This window comes from Convolutriloba macropyga, chromosome 5 (assembly GCF_964194025.1).
Source record: "Convolutriloba macropyga chromosome 5, txConMacr16.3, whole genome shotgun sequence".
Lineage (NCBI taxonomy): Eukaryota > Metazoa > Xenacoelomorpha > Acoela > Convolutidae > Convolutriloba > Convolutriloba macropyga.
The window spans coordinates 43,115,291-43,137,342 of record NC_134472.1 but is presented as its reverse complement, the minus strand read 5'-3'; the positions used below and the strand labels follow the sequence as shown (position 1 = coordinate 43,137,342).

Below are 22,052 nucleotides of genomic sequence, written 5' to 3'. Positions count from 1 at the left end.
ATCTCTTCTCTAAATTCTTCATTATTTCCATATAGTCTGGTTAAAAACTTTCCTCCCTTTCTATTCAACATCCCCATCTCTTCATTGACGAAGTCACAGCTACACTGATTTATATATTCTTCTTGTATTGTATTTCGTAGGTTATTGAACGAGCTTTGCTTGTGGTTCTCCAAGCTACTTCCTAGATCAGTGAAACTGCTTCACAGATTGGGCTTTGCTCATGTTTCACCATTGGTATAACCACTTGGCTTGCCACGGACTTCGTCCGTTGGATAACCACAGACGGAGTCTGTTTGCAGATCATTATCCAACTCCTCTCCATATCCAACGTTAACTAATGTATTTACTCTACTCAACATTGTGCTTGCTCCCATTGCTACACTCCCAGCATTTCTTGATATTATATCGGGATAAATATAATTAAATATAATTAAACCTGAGCTTATAATTCCACCAATAGTTGATAAACTTTTTATACCCTTTCCATAATCATCTCTTTTGTTATAACATCATTCCGTACTTTAATATTATTTTATTTAAGAAGTTTATTAAAATAGAATATATAGTTATCATGACTAATAACATTTCTATCTGTTGCATTTATCATGAGTGGTTTCATATATGCTATAAGTTTATTTATATCCTCTCTTTCTAATTCATCGTTTAAACTAAGAGCTTTTAAATCAATGAAACCAACTCTTGAATCATATATCATTGTTCTATTACTATTAATAATAAAAAAAGTATTTTCCTTCTTATTATAATTAATTATACCATAACGGAGTGCATCTGACATTCCATCGGTACGATTATAATGGTTACTATCTAACTAACTAACTCACTAATTATTTTTACTAAAGTCATGTTCACATTTATATATCTCATTAAAGTTTTTAAATAGATCAGGTCCATTATAAGTTGTTAAATAAATAGTATCACAACTCATTCTTGCTGTATTAATTATTTGAGCTGTTTTATGACACATTATAATCATTTGAATATTATAATGTTTTCCTGCAGTAAAATAATAAGCTATATCCTTATTCAACCTATCACCCATATCATCAAGTACTATTACACAATTTTGAAATTTATGCATATTATTTTTTGTGATCATATTTATATCACATTTATTAAACCCAGTATAAAACTTATTTGATTCCGGATCTATCCAGTCTCTGTCATTTTTACACACTATAACTATATTTTTAGCTAGGTCTTGGTTTTGGTTTTGGTCTTGGTTTTGGTCTTGGTTTTGAACTGAGTATAATTTTAAGTATTGTCTAATAAAATATGTTTTCCCCGTACCAGTTCCACCATAAACAAAAGTATGTAATGGTGACTTTTCATATTCAAATCTAACTGGACTCCTATTCATAAATCCACCAAAGCTTTCTTCTAGTTTTGTATTTTTACTTGGTATTGAATCATATATTATATAAAAAATTCCAATTATAATAATAAGAAAAAAAGTATACCGCCTTTAACCATTTTTATATATAAAATTTATTATATAAACATGCTTATCCTAACTTTTGAGGAATTCAATAATAAATTTAAAAATGATAATAATGCTATGAGTGATATCAGAATAAAAGATATAGGTAAAGATATAAGTCTAACACCAATTGAGATTGTAATGAGAGATGATAAACCAGAAATGGTAAGTGAACCTAACTCTAACATTATTGTAAATCTACATCCAACTGAAGGTACACATTGGGTTTTAGTTATAAGAAGAGAAGGTGGTCCAATATATTACTTTGATAGTTTTGGTGTAGAAACTCCACCTTTATTTTTAGAAGAATATGTTGATCTAGGCTCTAATGAGAAAATACAACAATATGATGAATCTTATTGTGGGGCTTATTGTTTATATATGATCTATCTTATTGATAGAGGATTGAGAACTCAAAGTGCTTTAAATATTCTAGTTAATCAAGTTAAATGTCCTGAAATATATACTGAGTGTTTTTGTTTAGGTTGTCATGTTAATGTTAATGATAATCAGGGAACCTGCGTCGCAGATGATCTACGAAGTAGTTTTGCTAATAATGTTAATGATAGTGTTAAAGATATACGAAGTAGCTTTGCTAATCAGGGAACCTGCTCCGCAGATAATGATAATGTTAATGATAAAGATAAAGATAATGATAAAGTTAATGATCGACGAAGTAGCTTTGCTAATAATGATAATGTTAATGATAATGATAATTTTATTGATAATGATAATGTTAAAGATAATGTATATATCAATTTGATGAAAAACATCAAAAGGGTAAACCCAACAATAAAGAATGTCCTACTAACACTATTTCTATAAACATAAATGATGATCTACAATCATGGCTAAATGATGATGATATAATTGCTGAAGCTACACTCCCAGAGTACTTTAGATGTATAATATCTGGTCCTAGTGAATGTGGTAAGACATTCTTATTTAAAAAACTAATTCTATCTAGTAAATATTTTGATAATTTATACATCATTCGACCTACTGGTGATCAATACAATGGATTAGAAAGAATAAACCCAAAAGCATTTATAGAAATTATTAAAGATATAAAAGATTTGCCATCTCTTGATAAACTAACCAAAGACTTAAAGAAACTAATGATATTCGATGATGTTAGAGCCAAAGAACCCGTTTTTACTGAATACTTTTGTAGAGGTAGAACTAATAATTGCAATATGATATATCGTAATCAAAACCTGTTCTCTCTGGATAGACAGAGTGTTAGAGAGAATTGCAATCTATTTATTTTATTTGAACAAAGAGGTAAAGTCCTAGCAGCGATAAAACAAGATTTCTTTAATAATGTTAAACTTAGTTATAATGATTTTGCTAATATATGTAATAAGGTATGGAAAGAGCCTTATAATTATATTGTCATTGATATAGCTAAAAAAATATTAATGGTAAACTAAGAATTATTGGTATCTGAGAGTTTTGTAGTTTAATTTAAGTTTAAGTTTATATTTACACCAGATCAACGAAATTGCTGTCTACGTCAGATGTAAAGTAAAACTTAATACATCACCATTAAAGTCTATAGGTTTTCCATGCTCATCTTTAATATGAAACTCTATCTATTCTATTCTATCTTTAGTTATATTTTGATATAAGATATTAGTTGGTATAATATTTATTAGATAGCCTGGTGGTTCTGTTAGAGTAAAAGTATATATAGTATTTTTGTGTTATTCCTATTATCTTTAACACCAGATATTACATTACAATGAATGTTAATAGTACTAAAACCCATAATATCAACAATTTTCTGAGATGTATATTTACCTTGTTCATATACTATTTTTCTAAGGCCTAGTAATGGGGCTATTGAATTTTCTATGTCAAAGTTGAATGCACCTTGTTTTACTTCCATTAAACTTTTCATTGTATTCTTATCAGATTCTATGATAACATTACCATTAGTTTCTTCTTTTATTAGTTCTGCTATTTCGAATAATTCATATGCTCCCGGTATAATAGCTAAAATACGGGTATCTGACCTTGTTTCACCCTTGATATCATACATGAATTGATTGTTCCTTCTATTCACATTAAACACCGAATTATAAACAGATAATCTAATTAAACCTAATTTTGATGAGTTAAGTATAGGTTCACTAAAGTTAAACTTTTCTGTTGGCTTTATCATTCTAAAGTTAAGTCTATGCTCTTTTTTAGTATTAGTTAAAGCTTCATGTATATTTTGCAGTTCTCTTAAGACTAAACTATCAGTCATTTTTCATCTTACAAAAATGGATTTTAATTTGGATACAACTCATGGTTATAATAATGATAAACATAAAAGTAAGATTACAAAATATAAACCAAATAATCTGGCAACAATGAATACGGTTAATACCAATATTAATATCATACTCAATAGAGAAGAGAATCACTTAAATTTGCGTGATTGATATCTAGAGATAGAGTTTGTTGTATCAGATGATGCTGTTGATGTATTTGCTAATGATGCTAATATCAGATTAGTTAATTATGGTATGATGGCATTGTTTAGTTCAATTAAGCTTGAAACTAGTGGTGGTAGGACTATTGAATATATAGATCATTGCCATCCTAATCTATTGATGTATAAGTTATTAACTAGTACTGTTGATGAATATGAGAGTGGTTTTGTTAGAAATTAGGGCAATAGAGATAGTCAACTTAAAGGTGACCATATTGCTGCACAACAAGGTCATATGTATATGATGATTAAGATGAGTGATCTCTCTGGTTTCACAAATGATTTAGAAAAGATAATATATGGTTTAGGATTTAACCTAATATTAAAAGGAAATAATAATGATAGAGCTCTATATAGAGTTATTGCTAATCCTGGTAATAATCCTTGGTAATCATGCTAAAATAGAAATTAGAGATATATCGTGGTGTGTGCCTAGTATTGATCCTAGTAATCATAATAGAATTATTGTGCAAAAGGGTTTAATTAACAAGTATAATGTAGACTTTAGCTACTATGAAAGAAAGACATTTTATAAGAATGTGCCCAATGCTACTAACTTCTTGTTTGATCTTGGTATGGAAAGTGGTATGGAAAGACCACAATATATAATAGTTGGTTTTGAAAATAATAATGTTAATGAACAAACTCATGATGCAAGTACATTTGATGTAATGAATGTTACTGAATGTTATTGTAAGATTGGTAGTGAGTTTTATCCCAAGGATAGAATGAATATTAATTATGGTACCAATAATTATAATGAGGCTTTTAAAGAGATTGTTAGCTTTAATAAAGATTATAATGGGCTACTACATAATATAAAACCATATATAAATCATAGAACATTCAAAAGTAGTTATAGAATATATGTATTTGATACTAGATATCAAGGGTGATCATATAGGTCCACAACCAATACAACTTAATTTTAAAAGTAGTGCTGCAGTTGCAGATGTTATATGTCATGCATTAGTATTAACTAGAAAGGCTATTAGTGTGAATAGTGATGGTAATAACATGGTTGATATAATCTCGTAGAGATTAATGACCGAAGGTCTATTATATCATAATTATAGTTTTAGTCATTGTTATGGTGAAACATGGGCGAAGCCCCATAGTCATAGTTATAGTGAAACATGTGCAAAGCAGTTCTTGATTAGCAAAGCTACTTCGTAGATAATTATAATTATCTGCGAACGGACTTCGTCCGTGGCAAGCCAAGCAGTTACTGATAACTATTTCTTACTAGTCTTAACGAAACCCCTAGCATAAATAATATCTAGTTTCTTTTTATTTTCTAGAGATAAGCCTCCAGCTTCAAGCTTATTCTTAGCCTTGGGCCTAACCTTAGGCTTTGAGCTTCGCTCGCGGGTGGAACCCGTAGACTTAGGTTAATAACAACAAAAGGATTATACTTTTCAACTTCCATTATTTTTTATATATAGAAATGAGACTTTTACAGAAAATTAAAACTAATTCATATTGTGTTGGAGGTAGACATTATAGTGGTACTAATAACATAAGTGGTTTTATTACTTCAAAAGGTACTAAAATGTTAAAGGGTAATTGTGTTAAGTGTAAGAGAAATATGTCAATGACTGTTAGTGATGCAACAATAAAAGCAGAGGGATTGAAAGATTTCTTTAAAAGTGTTGGTAGGGCTACAGTTAACTTTGGAATGAAGGTTGCCAATAATCCAGTAAGAGCATTAGAAATAGCAAGTTTAATAGGAAGTGCAGCTGCATCTAGAAACCCTAGAGCTGCATTATCAGCCACACCTGATTTAATTAAATTTGCAACTACTGGTGAAGGTATAAAGGTAGTACAAAAAGGAAGAGGGTTATACTTAGGTACTAAGAAGAGATAATTATTTGATTAAAGTCATGATTAAAGTAATGATTATGTTTATATTTATGTTTATGATTATGATTATATTATATTTATGATTATGATTATGGTTATGATTAAATTTATATTATCATTATGAATATTGATACATATTAATACTAATATTATTATTTCTAAATACATTATTATAACAAAACACTAACATATTTAGTTTAAGAAAACACTCAGCTTGTTTTTCCTGTTCTTCTTATAATTCTCATATACCTTAACTAATTCATTATACTCATCATTATCTATTTTATTATCATTCATTGATTTAGTATATAGTCTATTAAACTTATCACTAATTTGTTTACTTAAAATATACATTTGTGAATACTTTATAATTTTATTTCTAATTTTAGTATTAATTGTTTTTGATAATGAATCACAAACAGTTGCTGTAGCAAAAGCTGTTGGTATAGAATAAGGTAATCCTATACCTGTTAATGCAAATGATGTTGATGTTGCAGTTGTTGCTATAGATGATAATACTGTTTCTGTTATCTCAGCTACGTTAATATAATTCTTATATCTACTTAACTTCTTATTATAGTTATTAGTTTCAGTTTCATAATAATTTCTAATATCTTTTATAATGTTAATATTGTTGTTAAATTTAATATTAGCTTGAATCCTTCCGTTTATGTATTGTTCATTAACGGTTGACAAGTTGGGATATAGTAATCTCTCACTCGGTGCTGTTTTGTTAGTCATAGTTTAGGTTATTTTAATTAATAAAAACTCTTTCTATTTCTTTCGTTATATCTTCTTGATTAAAACCATAATGCTTCTCTAGACTTTCTTGTTCTTTATTATCAAGTAACGTACTTCGTAAAAGTATAGCAATTATATAATGTACTATTGTCCTTTTATTCTTTAAGAGGGCTTCATCTATAAAAGAATTAGACTTTTTATTACCTTCTTTAAATTCTTTTAGCCCAGTAGTAAACATTTCATCTAGTTGTATGTTAGTGATATTCTGATTAAACTTATTATTAACAAATTCTTGTTTTAACTGATTATATTTAGAGATAGTATCAGCACCAACTTTATTACAAAACTTAACAGTTTTTGTGACTACATTTGTTGATTCAATAAACTCATTAATTAGTTCATCATTAACTTGTGTTTCATTTAGTTGTAATGTTTTAGTTGTGACTTTATCAAATTCACCTTTTCACAGTTCAGTTATGTTTCTACGTAAAATGTCTATTTTATTAGAAGAGGATAATAAGTTATTGTCACAATACTCTTTATTGACAACATCTTTTTCATCTATCGGAGGATGTACATTTGTAATTTTATAGGTATCCTTCATATCAATATTATCATTATCTTCTAGGAATAACCCAGGAGCCTTACTTAGTGTTAAGTTGTTTGTTGATGTTGATGTTGATCCGAGACGCGGGTTCCCCGATGGACCTCCGGTCATGCTTCGCCATTGATGTTTAGCTTGATTGAATCTATTTCTTGTCATCTTTGCATTTGTTTACAAAAAGATTTGAATCTACCAAGCAACTGACCGTAGGTCTATCGGGGAACCCGCAACTATGTTGATGCAGCTTGCTGGCTTATAAATGTAACTTCTTCGAAGATCAGGGAACCTGCTTCGCAGATGACCGGAGGTCTATATCTAAAGAATCCGAAACCTTATTATTAGATTCAAAATCAAACTCGGATTTTAATAATTCCTGTTCGTAATATTTACCTTCTATTATCTCACCATTAATATCTTCTATTTTATATGTTGGTGGTTGTGTTTTTAGAACTTCATTAACTTTAAACAATTCTCTATTCCAATTAGAAGTGTATCCCTTAGAGAAGATATTACGTTTATCTGCATTTCTAACATAATCACCAACTTTAAGTTTAGGTTTAATATTCTTAAAACTAAAAGTGTTTTTACCTTTATCAGGATTATTAGAAGCGTCAACTGGTGTCATATTAATTGTTGAGTGAATGTTATTGTTATATGTTACAACAGCATCATTTAATATATTTACCCAATTACAATCGCCATTGATGAACATAGGTTTATTTATTATGTGTAATAATGTTCTATTAAATCTCTCTATGAATACAGCCTTTAAAGCACTATAAGTAGAATATAGTTTTGTTTCATATTCTTTAAGTAAAGATTTATATGTTTTATTGTAAAACTCACTACCGCTATCTACCCATAACTTTTCTGGTTTTCTATGTTCAGAGCCACCTTGTAGACCTTCTGATAGGATTGTTTTAAAACCATTAGTTATAGAGAAACCAGATTTATTCTTTAGTGGAATAGCTCATGCATATTTTGTGAATACATCTATAACAGTTAATATAAAATTATTATTATTATTGTATTTACTTAGAGATGACTTATCAATTAAATCAGCTGACCGTGTTTCATTTTTGTATAATGGTATTTTTCTTTCTCTTCTAAACTTTGTTATTTGAGGACTGAATACTACTTTAGCTAATAAGTGTTGTTGTTGTTTTTCCACTTTTTTTATGGATGTAGTCATCTGCGAAGCAGGTTCCCTGATGGTTTCACCTATCTGCAAAGCAGATTCCCTGATCAATGAAGTTGTGAGCTTGCTCATGGACGTAGTCATGGTTTCACCTAGTTACCATAGTTAAAAACAAAATTATCTAGTTCCTCTTGGTTAATAATATTCATAGATAATAGTTGCTTTGATATATCTAGCATTTCATCATATAATCCATCATGACCAGCTTTTGTTTCTAGTAATAATATTTTTAGTCTTTCTACTAAACCAGTGACGAAGTCACAGCTACGCTGATTTAAATGGCAACTTCGTTGATTATTTGGGTTAGGGTTGCTATTTAAACCCCTGCCAAATAAATCATCTTTTACCCCTATTATACGTTTTATTGTTCTATATCTAGCGCTTTTCTTATCCCCTTTTCCTAAATCATATCTAAAATCCTTTAAAAACCTTTTATTTTTGTTTTCATTGTGCTCGATTTCACCATGTTTTATATTAGGGTTAGTAAGAAAGTTTATAAACTCATCTGGCAATTCATATATATTATCCTTAACTATAAATGCATTTTCTTGGTAAATTAGTTTAAGACCGTTCATTTCAAATTGACCAATATCAATATTTACGAACTTTAACTTTAGTTGGGGATTAGATTGAATTGACATTAAATTAGTAATTTGAGCCGTGTCTTTATCTACTAACATTCCTGGTTTATCTCGACTTTCTCTACAGCGTTGTCGTTGGACTTCACCAATGCTTCACCATTGGACTTCATTAATGCTTCATTAAACTGGGAGCCAGCTTGCTGGATCATCTTAGTTTGTTTATCTAACTCTTGATTTTGCCAATCTATTGCTCTCAATGTTTGTTCACTTAATGCTAGATTGTGTTCATTATGAGCTAGCCATGTTTCATAGTTCGCATTTAGTGTCTTAGTTAAAGGATCAAATAACTCTTCTATTTCATCATAATATTCCTGTTGTTTTAATTTTAAAAGTTTAATTTCTTCTGTTTAATTTCTTCTGTAAAAATTTAAATTTAATTTCTTCTGTTTTGTTTTTCTAGATTAACTAATTCTATAAGTGTTTCTAGTTTAGTCATTTTATAAAAATAATTATCACAATTCATTATATAATCTAATAGCGGCTTCAATAAACTTTCTATCATCATTAATTGTTAATTCTTTAATAAACTTTTTATAATTAGTTATAGATTTACTTCAATATTATATTTCTTTGCATGTTCTAAGAATCTTTCTTTTGTATGATGAAACCTATATCTATGGAGATATATGCATAACCTACAATAGAAATGTTTAAATCTATACTGAGAGATGTGTTTATTTACTTTACACATTCTGCATACTAAATATTGATTTGGTTTATTAATGTGCACTTGCGAATGATTATGTCTGTCTCTATATGTTATAATCTTATTACATACAAAACACTGGAATGGTTTACTTTAACACTCATTACAACTCTAACACCAAGCCTTATTTTTACATTATCACATTTGGTACTAATCATTTTTGTAGTATTGAAAACGTATAAAAATAAAATTATTTCAAAATTTGGCATATAAAAATGAATCAACAAGATTATACCGGTTACATTCATTCTACGAGTGAACAAGCTCAATCTCATGGACAAGTCCAATTTGGAAGTGAGCGAGCTCAATTTGGAAGTAGACAAGTCCAATCTGGAAGTGAGAAAGTTCAATCTAGTTCTACTATCATGGCGGTCCAAATGTTAAAAAAAACAAACCAAGGGAAGAAATCAAACCAGTAGATAAGGAAAGACAATAGATAGAATTAGAAGAATCTTTAGAATCAATCAGAAGGTTTAATTGTGTAAATGAAGAAATAAAGGAGTCGTATGATAAACAGGATGCAAAACAAAGAGAAGAAGATATGCGTGAGTCATTGCGAAAGGCAGAAGCAAAATACTTTCCAGATTTAGATCAATCGAAAGACTTAGATCAATCTAAAGACTTAGATCAATCTAATGACTTAGATCAATCTAAAGATTCAGATAGAGAATCATCTTCATCTGATGATTTTGTCTATGTCCAAAAGCCTAAAAGAAATAAGATTAGATGTGAAGAATGTGATGAAGAGATAACTCGAAAGAATTATAACAGACACATTCAATCATTTAAACATAAAAAGAATGAGCGATTATATAATAGAAATAAAATTATCGAGAATGCTAATGAAATTACTAATGAAGATATAGAACAAAAGGTAGATAATGAGTATCCTGAACTAGAGGGATTGAAGTATTGTGATAGTTGTGATGTGTTTCTGGATAATAATACTGAACATGCTAAACATATGGACACATTAAAACATAGAAATAATGTAAGATTAGTTAATGGGGAAATAACAAAGAATGGGAGTAAGTTCGAATGTGTAGTATCTAAAACTACTCTAGTCAATATAGTGTGGATCAACATTTGAAAACAAAGATGCATCTGGATAATGTTAATCCGCGAAGCGGTTTCACTCATGGTAAAGATAAGGATATAACTGACGATCCACGAAGTGGTTACACCAAAAGTACTATATCTTAAGCTAATTCAGGATATTGCAATATATGTAATAATAGATATAACAACAAAAATGAACACAATGAATCAGATGAACATAAGGAAAATGTTAATCAGAAAAAACTTGTTGATGGGAAGTGGCGAGATAAAGTTAATGAGTTAGGATTAGATCATAACATGAAGCATAATCAAATAATAATAACTAGTAGTAATTATGAAGATCCTAAATTCTTGAATATACTGGAGTCATTGCATAACATACATCCCCATATTAAGTTTAACACCTTTGATGTAGTTAAGTATACAAAACCTACAGATGATAGGTTAGAAGAAAACGAATTCACCTTTAGGTTAACGACTAGGCAATGTAGTGGTGCACATGACTTGAACTTTTGAATGGGGAACTTGAGTCTAGAATGCAAGAGCAAGAGATGAATCAATCTGGATGGAGCATGCAACGATTTGTTAAAAGGACAATGTATATTCACAGGTTTTATCCAAGTGGTGGATGTGATACTGAGTTACCATTTACGTCTAAATATATACTTAATATACATAATACTGATAATAAGTGTTTGCCATAGTGTCTAATTGCTTATCTACATCCTGCGTCACGTGATCCAAATAGAGTTAGTAGATATAATAAACCTGAATATATTAATGAGATAAAATTACCAAATGGGGTTATACCTCCATATGATTATTATCACTTAAAGAAAATACAAGAACTAAATAAAGATAAAATATTATTTAATGTGTTTAATCTAAATAAAAAGAAATCTATTAATCTTGTATTAATTAATCATAATGATCCTAAAGGATGTAATATATTATACTGGGATAATCATTACTTCCTACGTAAAGATCAGGGAACCTGCTTCGCAGATGACCGGAGGTCTATATCTAAAGAATCCGAAACCTTATTATTAGATTCAAAATCAAACTCGGATTTTAATAATTCCTGTTCGTAATATTTACCTTCTATTATCTCACCATTAATATCTTCTATTTTATATGTTGGTGGTTGTGTTTTTAGAACTTCATTAACTTTAAACAATTCTCTATTCCAATTAGAAGTGTATCCCTTAGAGAAGATATTACGTTTATCTGCATTTCTAACATAATCACCAACTTTAAGTTTAGGTTTAATATTCTTAAAACTAAAAGTGTTTTTACCTTTATCAGGATTATTAGAAGCGTCAACTGGTGTCATATTAATTGTTGAGTGAATGTTATTGTTATATGTTACAACAGCATCATTTAATATATTTACCCAATTACAATCGCCATTGATGAACATAGGTTTATTTATTATGTGTAATAATGTTCTATTAAATCTCTCTATGAATACAGCCTTTAAAGCACTATAGGTAGAATATAGTTTTGTTTCATATTCTTTAAGTAAAGATTTATATGTTTTATTGTAAAACTCACTACCGCTATCTACCCATAACTTTTCTGGTTTTCTATGTTCAGAGCCACCTTGTAGACCTTCTGATAGGATTGTTTTAAAACCATTAGTTATAGAGAAACCAGATTTATTCTTTAGTGGAATAGCTCATGCATATTTTGTGAATACATCTATAACAGTTAATATAAACTTATTATTATTATTGTATTTACTTAGAGATGACTTATCAATTAAATCAGCTGACCGTGTTTCATTTTTGTATAATGGTATTTTTCTTTCTCTTCTAAACTTTGTTATTTGAGGACTGAATACTACTTTAGCTAATAAGTGTTGTTGTTGTTTTTCCACTTTTTTTATGGATGTAGTCATCTGCGAAGCAGGTTCCCTGATGGTTTCACCTATCTGCAAAGCAGGTTCCCTGATCAATGAAGTTGTGAGCTTGCTCATGGACGTAGTCATGGTTTCACCTAGTTACCATAGTTAAAAACAAAATTATCTAGTTCCTCTTGGTTAATAATATTCTTAGATAATAGTTGCTTTGATATATCTAGCATTTCATCATATAATCCACCATGACCAGCTTTTGTTTCTAGTAATAATATTTTTAGTCTTTCTACTAAACCAGTGACGAAGTCACAGCTACGCTGATTTAAATGGCAACTTCGTTGATTATTTGGGTTAGGGTTGCTATTTAAACCCCTGCCAAATAAATCATCTTTTACCCCTATTATACGTTTTATTGTTCTATATCTAGCGCTTTTCTTATCCCCTTTTCCTAAATCATATCTAAAATCCTTTAAAAACCTTTTATTTTTGTTTTCATCGTGCTCGATTTCACCATGTTTTATATTAGGGTTAGTAAGAAAGTTTATAAACTCATCTGGCAATTCATATATATTATCCTTAACTATAAATGCATTTTCTTGGTAAATTAGTTTAAGACCGTTCATTTCAAATTGACCAATATCAATATTTACGAACTTTAACTTTAGTTGGGGATTAGATTGAATTGACATTAAATTAATAATTTAAGCCGTGTCTTTATCTACTAACATTCCTGGTTTATCTCGACTTTCTCTACAGCGTTGTCGTTGGACTTCACCAAGGCTTCACCATTGGACTTCATTAATGCTTCAATAAACTGGGAGCCAGCTTGCTGGATCATCTTAGTTTGTTTATCTAACTCTTGATTTTGCCAATCTATTGCTTTCAATGTTTGTTCACTTAATGCTAGATTGTGTTCATTATGAGCTAGCCATGTTTCATAGTTCGCATTTAGTGTCTTAGTTAAAGGATCAAATAACTCTTCTATTTCATCATAATATTCCTGTTGTTTTAATTTTAAAAGTTTAATTTCTTCTGTTTAATTTCTTCTGTAAAAATTTAAATTTAATTTCTTCTGTTTTGTTTTTCTAGATTAACTAATTCTATAAGTGTTTCTAGTTTAGTCATTTTATAAAAATAATTATCACAATTCATTATATAATCTAATAGCGGCTTCAATAAACTTTCTATCATCATTAATTGTTAATTCTTTAATAAACTTTTTATAATTAGTTATAGATTTACTTCAATATTATATTTCTTTGCATGTTCTAAGAATCTTTCTTTTGTATGATGAAACCTATATCTATGGAGATATATGCATAACCTACAATAGAAATGTTTAAATCTATACTGAGAGATGTGTTTATTTACTTTACACATTCTGCATACTAAATATTGATTTGGTTTATTAATGTGCACTTGCAAATGATTATGTCTGTCTCTATATGTTATAATCTTATTACATACAAAACACTGGAATGGTTTACTTTAACACTCATTACAACTCTAACACCAAGCTTTATTTTTACATTATCACATTTGGTACTAATCATTTTTGTAGTATTGAAAACGTATAAAAATAAAATTATTTCAAAATTTGGCATATAAAAATGAATCAACAAGATTATACCGGTTACATTCATTCTACGAGTGAACAAGCTCAATCTCATGGACAAGTCCAATTTGGAAGTGAGCGAGCTCAATTTGGAAGTAGACAAGTCCAATCTGGAAGTGAGAAAGTTCAATCTAGTTCTACTATTATGGCGGTCCAAATGTTAAAAAAAACAAACCAAGGGAAGAAATCAAACCAGTAGATAAGGAAAGACAATAGATAGAATTAGAAGAATCTTTAGAATCAATCAGAAGGTTTAATTGTGTAAATGAAGAAATAAAGGAGTCGTATGATAAACAGGATGCAAAACAAAGAGAAGAAGATATGCGTGAGTCATTGCGAAAGGCAGAAGCAAAATACTTTCCAGATTTAGATCAATCGAAAGACTTAGATCAATCTAAAGACTTAGATCAATCTAATGACTTAGATCAATCTAAAGATTCAGATAGAGAATCATCTTCATCTGATGATTTTGTCTATGTCCAAAAGCCTAAAAGAAATAAGATTAGATGTGAAGAATGTGATGAAGAGATAACTCGAAAGAATTATAACAGACACATTCAATCATTTAAACATAAAAAGAATGAGCGATTATATAATAGAAATAAAATTGTCGAGAATGCTAATGAAATTACTAATGAAGATATAGAACAAAAGGTAGATAATGAGTATCCTGAACTAGAGGGATTGAAGTATTGTGATAGTTGTGATGTGTTTCTGGATAATAATACTGAACATGCTAAACATATGGACACATTAAAACATAGAAATAATGTAAGATTAGTTAATGGGGAAATAACAAAGAATGGGAGTAAGTTCGAATGTGTAGTATCTAAAACTACTCTAGTCAATATAGTGTGGATCAACATTTGCAAACAAAGATGCATCTGGATAATGTTAATCCGCCAAGCGGTTTCACTCATGGTAAAGATAAGGATATAACTGACGATCCACGAAGTGGTTACACCAAAAGTACTATATCTTAAGCTAATTCAGGATATTGCAATATATGTAATAATAGATATAACAACAAAAATGAACACAATGAATCAGATGAACATAAGGAAAATGTTAATCAGAAAAAACTTGTTGATGGGAAGTGGCGAGATAAAGTTAATGAGTTAGGATTAGATCATAACATGAAGCATAATCAAATAATAATAACTAGTAGTAATTATGAAGATCCTAAATTCTTGAATATACTGGAGTCATTGCATAACATACATCCCCATATTAAGTTTAACACCTTTGATGTAGTTAAGTATACAAAACCTACAGATGATAGGTTAGAAGAAAACGAATTCACCTTTAGGTTAACGACTAGGCAATGTAGTGGTGCACATGACTTGAATTTTTTGAATGGGGAACTTGAGTCTAGAATGCAAGAGCAAGAGATGAATCAATCTGGATGGAGCATGCAACGATTTGTTAAAAGGACAATGTATATTCACAGGTTTTATCCAAGTGGTGGATGTGATACTGAGTTACCATTTACGTCTAAATATATACTTAATATACATAATACTGATAATAAGTGTTTGCAATAGTGTCTAATTGCTTATCTACATCCTGCGTCACGTGATCCAAATAGAGTTAGTAGATATAATAAACCTGAATATATTAATGAGATAAAATTACCAAATGGGGTTATACCTCCATATGATTATTATCACTTAAAGAAAATACAAGAACTAAATAAAGATAAAATATTATTTAATGTGTTTAATCTAAATAAAAAGAAATCTATTAATCTTGTATTAATTAATCATAATGATCCTAAAGGATGTAATATATTATACTGGGATAATCATTACTTCCTACGTAAAGATGTATCATTCTTATTAAGAAAATCATCTAAACATATATGTTATCCATGTCTAAAATGTTGTGTATCATTTAGAACAGAAGATGAATTAAATAAACATTTAGAATTATGTAATACACAGAAACATGTAGGAAGAAGAACATTCCATAAAGATGATTACTTAAAGTTTGATAAGTTCCATTATAAGAAAAGAGTGCCATTTGCTATATATTATGATTTTGAATGTATAATAAAAGATGGTAAACACTTACCTATTGCTTGTGGTTTATATATAAAAAGTGACTATCCTGATATATTAGAAGATAAGTATGAATGTAACTGTGGCGATAAAGTAGTTGATTGGTTTGTGGATAGAGTAGATCATTATAATAAATTATTCAAAGATATATTTAGTATAAATATTACATTGAAAGAAGATAGTATTACTCCATCCGCGAAGCGGTTTCACCGATTATATAGTAGATGTTACTATTGCAATGAGAACTTGGGTGAAGATGTCGTTAGAGATCATGATCATCTGAATGGTAAATTTAGAGGATATGCTCATAATAAGTGCAACCTTCAAGCTAAGAATAATTTTGTACCAATTTATGCATTTAATTCTTCTAATTATGATAATCATCTATTTGTAACTAAACTAGCAAAGAAGATTAGACTTAAAGTATTAACTAAACTGATGAGAATTATATTAGTATTGATATGGGTTATGCTAAAGCATTAGATATGTTTAGGTTCTTCCATCCACTTAGCTTAGATGCTATAAGTAAAACATTGAGTAATGAAGAATGTATAACATTAAATAAATGTGGCTTAGAAAGACGTAAAGGTGTTTTCCCATATGAATGGTTTGATAGTATAGATAAACTACATGAAACAACATTACCACCTAAGGAAGCATTCTATTCTAAGTTGAAACAAAGTGGTATTACAGATAAAGAATATAAGCAAGCAATTGATTGTTGGAAAGATACTAAATGTGAGACAATAAAGGATTATATGATGTTATATCTTAAAACAGATGTATTATTGTCAGTTGATGTATTTGAGAAATTTAGAGCTATGTGTTTAGAAAATTATGAAATAGATCCATGTTACACATATTCTACTCCTGGGTTGACCTGGTTGTATGGGTTGAAATATACTAATGTTAGACTTAAGTATTATAAAGAAAATACAGTTAATATTTATGATACAATACAACATGGTATTAGAGGTGGTTTAGATTCAGTATTAGGTGATTGTCATGTAAAATGTATGAATAAAGGTATAGATCCTGAGTACACTGGGAAAGAGAATTATCTAAAATATTTAGACTTCAACTCATTATATGCTTCTGCTATGGTTCAAGCTTTACCTACTGGTGAGATTAAAGTATGTGATCTGGTAATACTAGCTCTAGCTCTACTAAGGGTTATATCTACACTATTGATATAAATTAAAATGATGACTTGAAACAGAAAACAAACAAGTATCCATTCTTTCCTGAAAAGACTAGCGCAAACATTGGACAGTTTACAGATTATCAAAATGTAAATAAAAAGAAAGGATATAAACCTAATGAGAAGTTAATGTTAAGGTTAACGGATAAGGTAGATTATGTAATTGATGGTGAGATGTTAGATTGGTACTTAGCTAGTGGTTTGAAGTTGGAAGTTATTACAATTAAGCAAAAGTCGGAGTATAGTAAGAGTGAGTGGTTAAAGCCTTATATTGAGTTTAATATGAAGAAAAGAAAGGAGTCTAAAGCTAAGGGTGATAAATTTGGGGATGTATTCTTTAAGTTAAAGAATAATGCCTTCTATGGAAAAACTATAGAGAATGTATATAATAGACAAGATGTAGAGTTAGTTAATGATGTAGATAGATATATTAAATTAGTAGAAAATATTGGTTTTAAATATTCTGTAGAGTTTGATGATGATCTAGTAGCCGTACATAAAACAAGAGGTAATGTTAAATTAGATAAGTTTAATTATATTGGATTTGTTATATTAGAAAAAGCTAAACTTTTCATGTATAAAGCTATATATGATTATTTTGAGAAAGAGTTAGATTGTAGTTATCATTACACAGATACAGATAGTATATTTATAAACATAAATATTCCTTTAGATAGTAATATAAAAACTGAAATTAATAAGATAAAAGATATTTTACATAATAATGAGTTGGGTAAGATGAAGGTTGAATTACCTAAGGATACTATTATAGAAGCATGTTTCCTTAAAGCTAAAGCATATTGTTACAATACTGTTAAAAGAGAAGAAGAGAAAAAGTTAAAAGGTATAATTAAAGCCACTATTAAAAAACAGATTACAATTGAAGATTATACTAATGCTATATATGAAGGTAAAACTAAGTATGTAACTAATTATACTATTGATAGTAATAAACAGCATTTAGAAACTAAAGAACAATACAAAATAGCTATTGATCCATTTGATGATAAAGGTATTCGAGATAGTAATGGTGAATTTAGGTTTTACAATTAATTTTTATAAAATAATAGCAAAGTTAAAATTTATAAAAGAGTTAAGCTGGTTTTTTATTCAAGTTATCCACGAAGTGGTTACAACAATCCACAAAGTGGCTTTACAGATTTTCGCAAGTTGGTTTTACGTGCTTTTTACATGGTCTCACTAGTTTTATACTAGTATCTGGGATACGTTCACTGGAGTCAGTGACGATAGAACCCGAACTATCCGTCTGATAATGGTTAATTACCAGCTTAACTCTGCTCTAGTGGTTTGCACTAAGTGAGACAAGAAATGATGGATTTAAAATATAAAAGAAGTGAATATAGAGTAGTGGATATATAAAGGGAAATAGAGTAATGTGTATATGGGTACCGTATCGCTGGCTCTATGCTGCGGAGGTATCCATATACTCATTGGCTGTTAAAGTCCAAGTTTCTATGGTTGGGAGAAATTGTTATTTGACGTTTGTCTTATTGGTCATTAGATAATGATACCACCAAGAAAAAAAAGAAGTAGAGCAAGTAATATTTTTGTCGTCATTATTTATCGTCACAAAGTTAGAGTTTGTTAGGTCATTCTATGATCATACTATGTTTTGTGAAACTTTAACCAACCAAATTTCCGAGTTTTTTTTTATTTATATTCAAAACCATCAAATAATGCAAAATGTGGTCCATATTTAATAAGCAAAACGGTTATTTTTTGTTCAATCAGATTCAATTGAAATTTTTTTGCTGATTTTTTTCGGTAAACATGTAAAAAGGGGACATTTGGTGTCAACCGTGTCTTGCATCCCTGTGAGAAAAAATGAATTAGACTAAATTATTTTCACTTAGATTTGTACGATGATGCAGTAGAAGTAGGAAGAAAAAGTGTTTCGTAAAAAGAAATAGTCTCAGTTCCTTTATCAATGAAAAACTATGGAATTGTTCATGCAGTTCTTCCATTTCAATAATTTAACACTCACACACACACTCACACACACACATACACACACACACACACACACACACACATATATATATATATATATATATATATATATATATATACCAATGTTTGTTGTTGCCTAGTTTGCGTTAGCTTCAATCAGTATCAACTATTGTTTAAACCTCAATTTCTATCAGAAGCATTCTAACTGAAACGTACTTTGTGAACCAAAAGTTTGCTGAGATGAAATATGCTTCCGGTATTTTGGATCTATCTGCAACTGCACAACTAGAAGCAAAGGTTTTTGCAGATAACAATTCTTTTATTACAGATAATCGAATTGAAAAAACCGCTGTTCTTCAACAAAAAAGCAATATAGCAAAAAAACCTGTTTTGAGTTTTTCGAAAAATCAAAATTTCAAGCCTGTATTTTTTATCGGGAGTTTAAAAAATTGAGAGTATCAAATCGCAGATGTATTAAGTCTTAAATGAGGTTTTCAATGGTACTCTTTTTGTATTTCACCGCTGGAGATTTAGATCAACAAAATTGACCAAAATAACAAAATAACTCCCAGCCCCAAAAAATAGGAGTGTTGGATCACTTATTAACATGGATGCTCAATAAGTTACCTCAAGCTTGTTGACAAAGTTTGTTGAATGAAACAGTTGACAGAAAGCACTTTTACAATTGCGAGTAGCAGCTAGAGTACACTGGCTGACAGTAGTTGAATATTCTATGTTCTCGAACGCAGTTTGAAGCAATTTATTGTTAAGGTTTGGGTCTTTTAACGACTCGACAAGGATTATTGGTATTCTACATGTTTTTACACCTCGAAGAGGAGTATTGGTATTGTACAGGGTGTCCGGAAAACTAGCCGACGTGAAAATTAGCCGAAAAAGTCAAAAAATGTGGCATAGTAGCAGAAATAATTGCATGAGATAATTGCTGTAAGCAAACATAAGTGGGACGCGCAATTATCTAACTCGCTTACACATGAAAATAATGCATTTGGCTATGCCTCGCGGATACGTGCAAGAGAGCCGACGTTATAAAGAGCCGACGTTAGAAAGCGCCGAAACCTGACATTATTTAAAAAGAGCCGAAAGCAAAAAGTTGCCTTTAATTACCGTAAATTGTTAGTTGATTACCAACAAAAGTACTTAAGGGGGTTAATTGGTCTGATGTTCGGTTGTGATAGTTTCATATCAAGTCCCATGAGCCGCTAAGGCATGGCCATGGCCCGCTATAATTTGAAGATAATTATTTATTACTTCGCTTTCAGTTTCTTTACTAGAAAATATTAAAATTTCATTTCTCAAGTACTCCGTTATGATTGGCTGAGAATTTGGTAGTCTCATTTCAGAAGGCAATTTAATTGGCTGCAAAATTTATCGACTAATAATTTAAATATATTTTCGGCTCTCTTTCAATCGGCTCTTTTCACTTCGGCTCTCTTACAAGTCACCATGCCTCGCGGGGTGACTTGTTAAAGAGCCGAAGTGAAAAGAGCCGATTGAAAGAGAGCCGAAAATTTATTTAAATTATTTGTCGATAAAATACGATAAATTGTACAGCCAATTAAATTGCTTTCTGAAATGAGACTACCAAATTCTCACCCAATCATGCGAGTATTTGAGAATGAAATTTTAATATTTTCCGGTAAACGAAACTGAAAGCGAATCAAGAAATGATTATCTTAAAATTATCGCGGGCCATGGCCATGCCTCAGCGGCCTATGGGACTTGATATGAAACTATCACAACCGAACATGAGACCAAATAACCCACTTAAGTACTTTTCTTGGTAATTAACTACCAATTTTGGGTAATTAAAAGCTAGTTTTTATTTTGGGCTCTTTTTAAATCAAGTCAGGTTTCGGCGCTTTCTAACGTCGGCTCTTTATAACGTCGGCTCTCTTGCACGTATCCGCCTCGCGGGCCACGGCCAAGCCTCAGCGGCCTATGGGACTTGATATGAATCTATCACAACCGAACAAAATATCACGGCCGTTCTCATATTTGATTGGTTAAAATATCTTTTTCGGCTTATATTCCATTCGGCTAGTTTTCTTTTCGGCTCAATTTCCTAGCACCATTGTACAGTTTCTATTTTAACTGAAGCAAGTTTGATCATGACTTGAATTTTTGACTTTTTTCGAAGATTTAACTCGAAGTAATATTCAAGACTAAAAGTTCAATTTGAGAAAATTTGAGTCCATATAAACCCCACTTACCTATCTAAGCTACAGAAGAGCCATCTCCCTACGTACCCCTATAATTTTCCCCCACCTAACCCTATACATATCCCCGTCCTATATCCGCCCACCTAACTCTCCCCAACCAGCTTGGTTTCTAATATGTACTAATTTGGAATACTCAAGGTCAAAGGCCGTTTTTAGCGCCGCTTTTCCTCCGATAGCAGTCCTCCTCGCCATCAACACTACACACATCTCATAACCTCGCACCTCACCATCCCCCAGCAACTCCTACGATTACTCCCTACACCCACCCACCTGCCAGACCCCACCTCCCTCCCCCACTATCATCCTCTCCTACCT

At 30.2% G+C, this 22,052-nt stretch overlaps 1 protein-coding gene across 1 annotated transcript in view; it reads left to right on the top strand.

Moving 5' to 3' along the window:
* The window catches only part of LOC142340372 (uncharacterized), a 174,633-nt gene that overhangs the window by 101,487 nt on the left and 51,094 nt on the right, over positions 1-22,052 (top strand). The gene's annotated exons all lie outside the window — the stretch shown is intronic.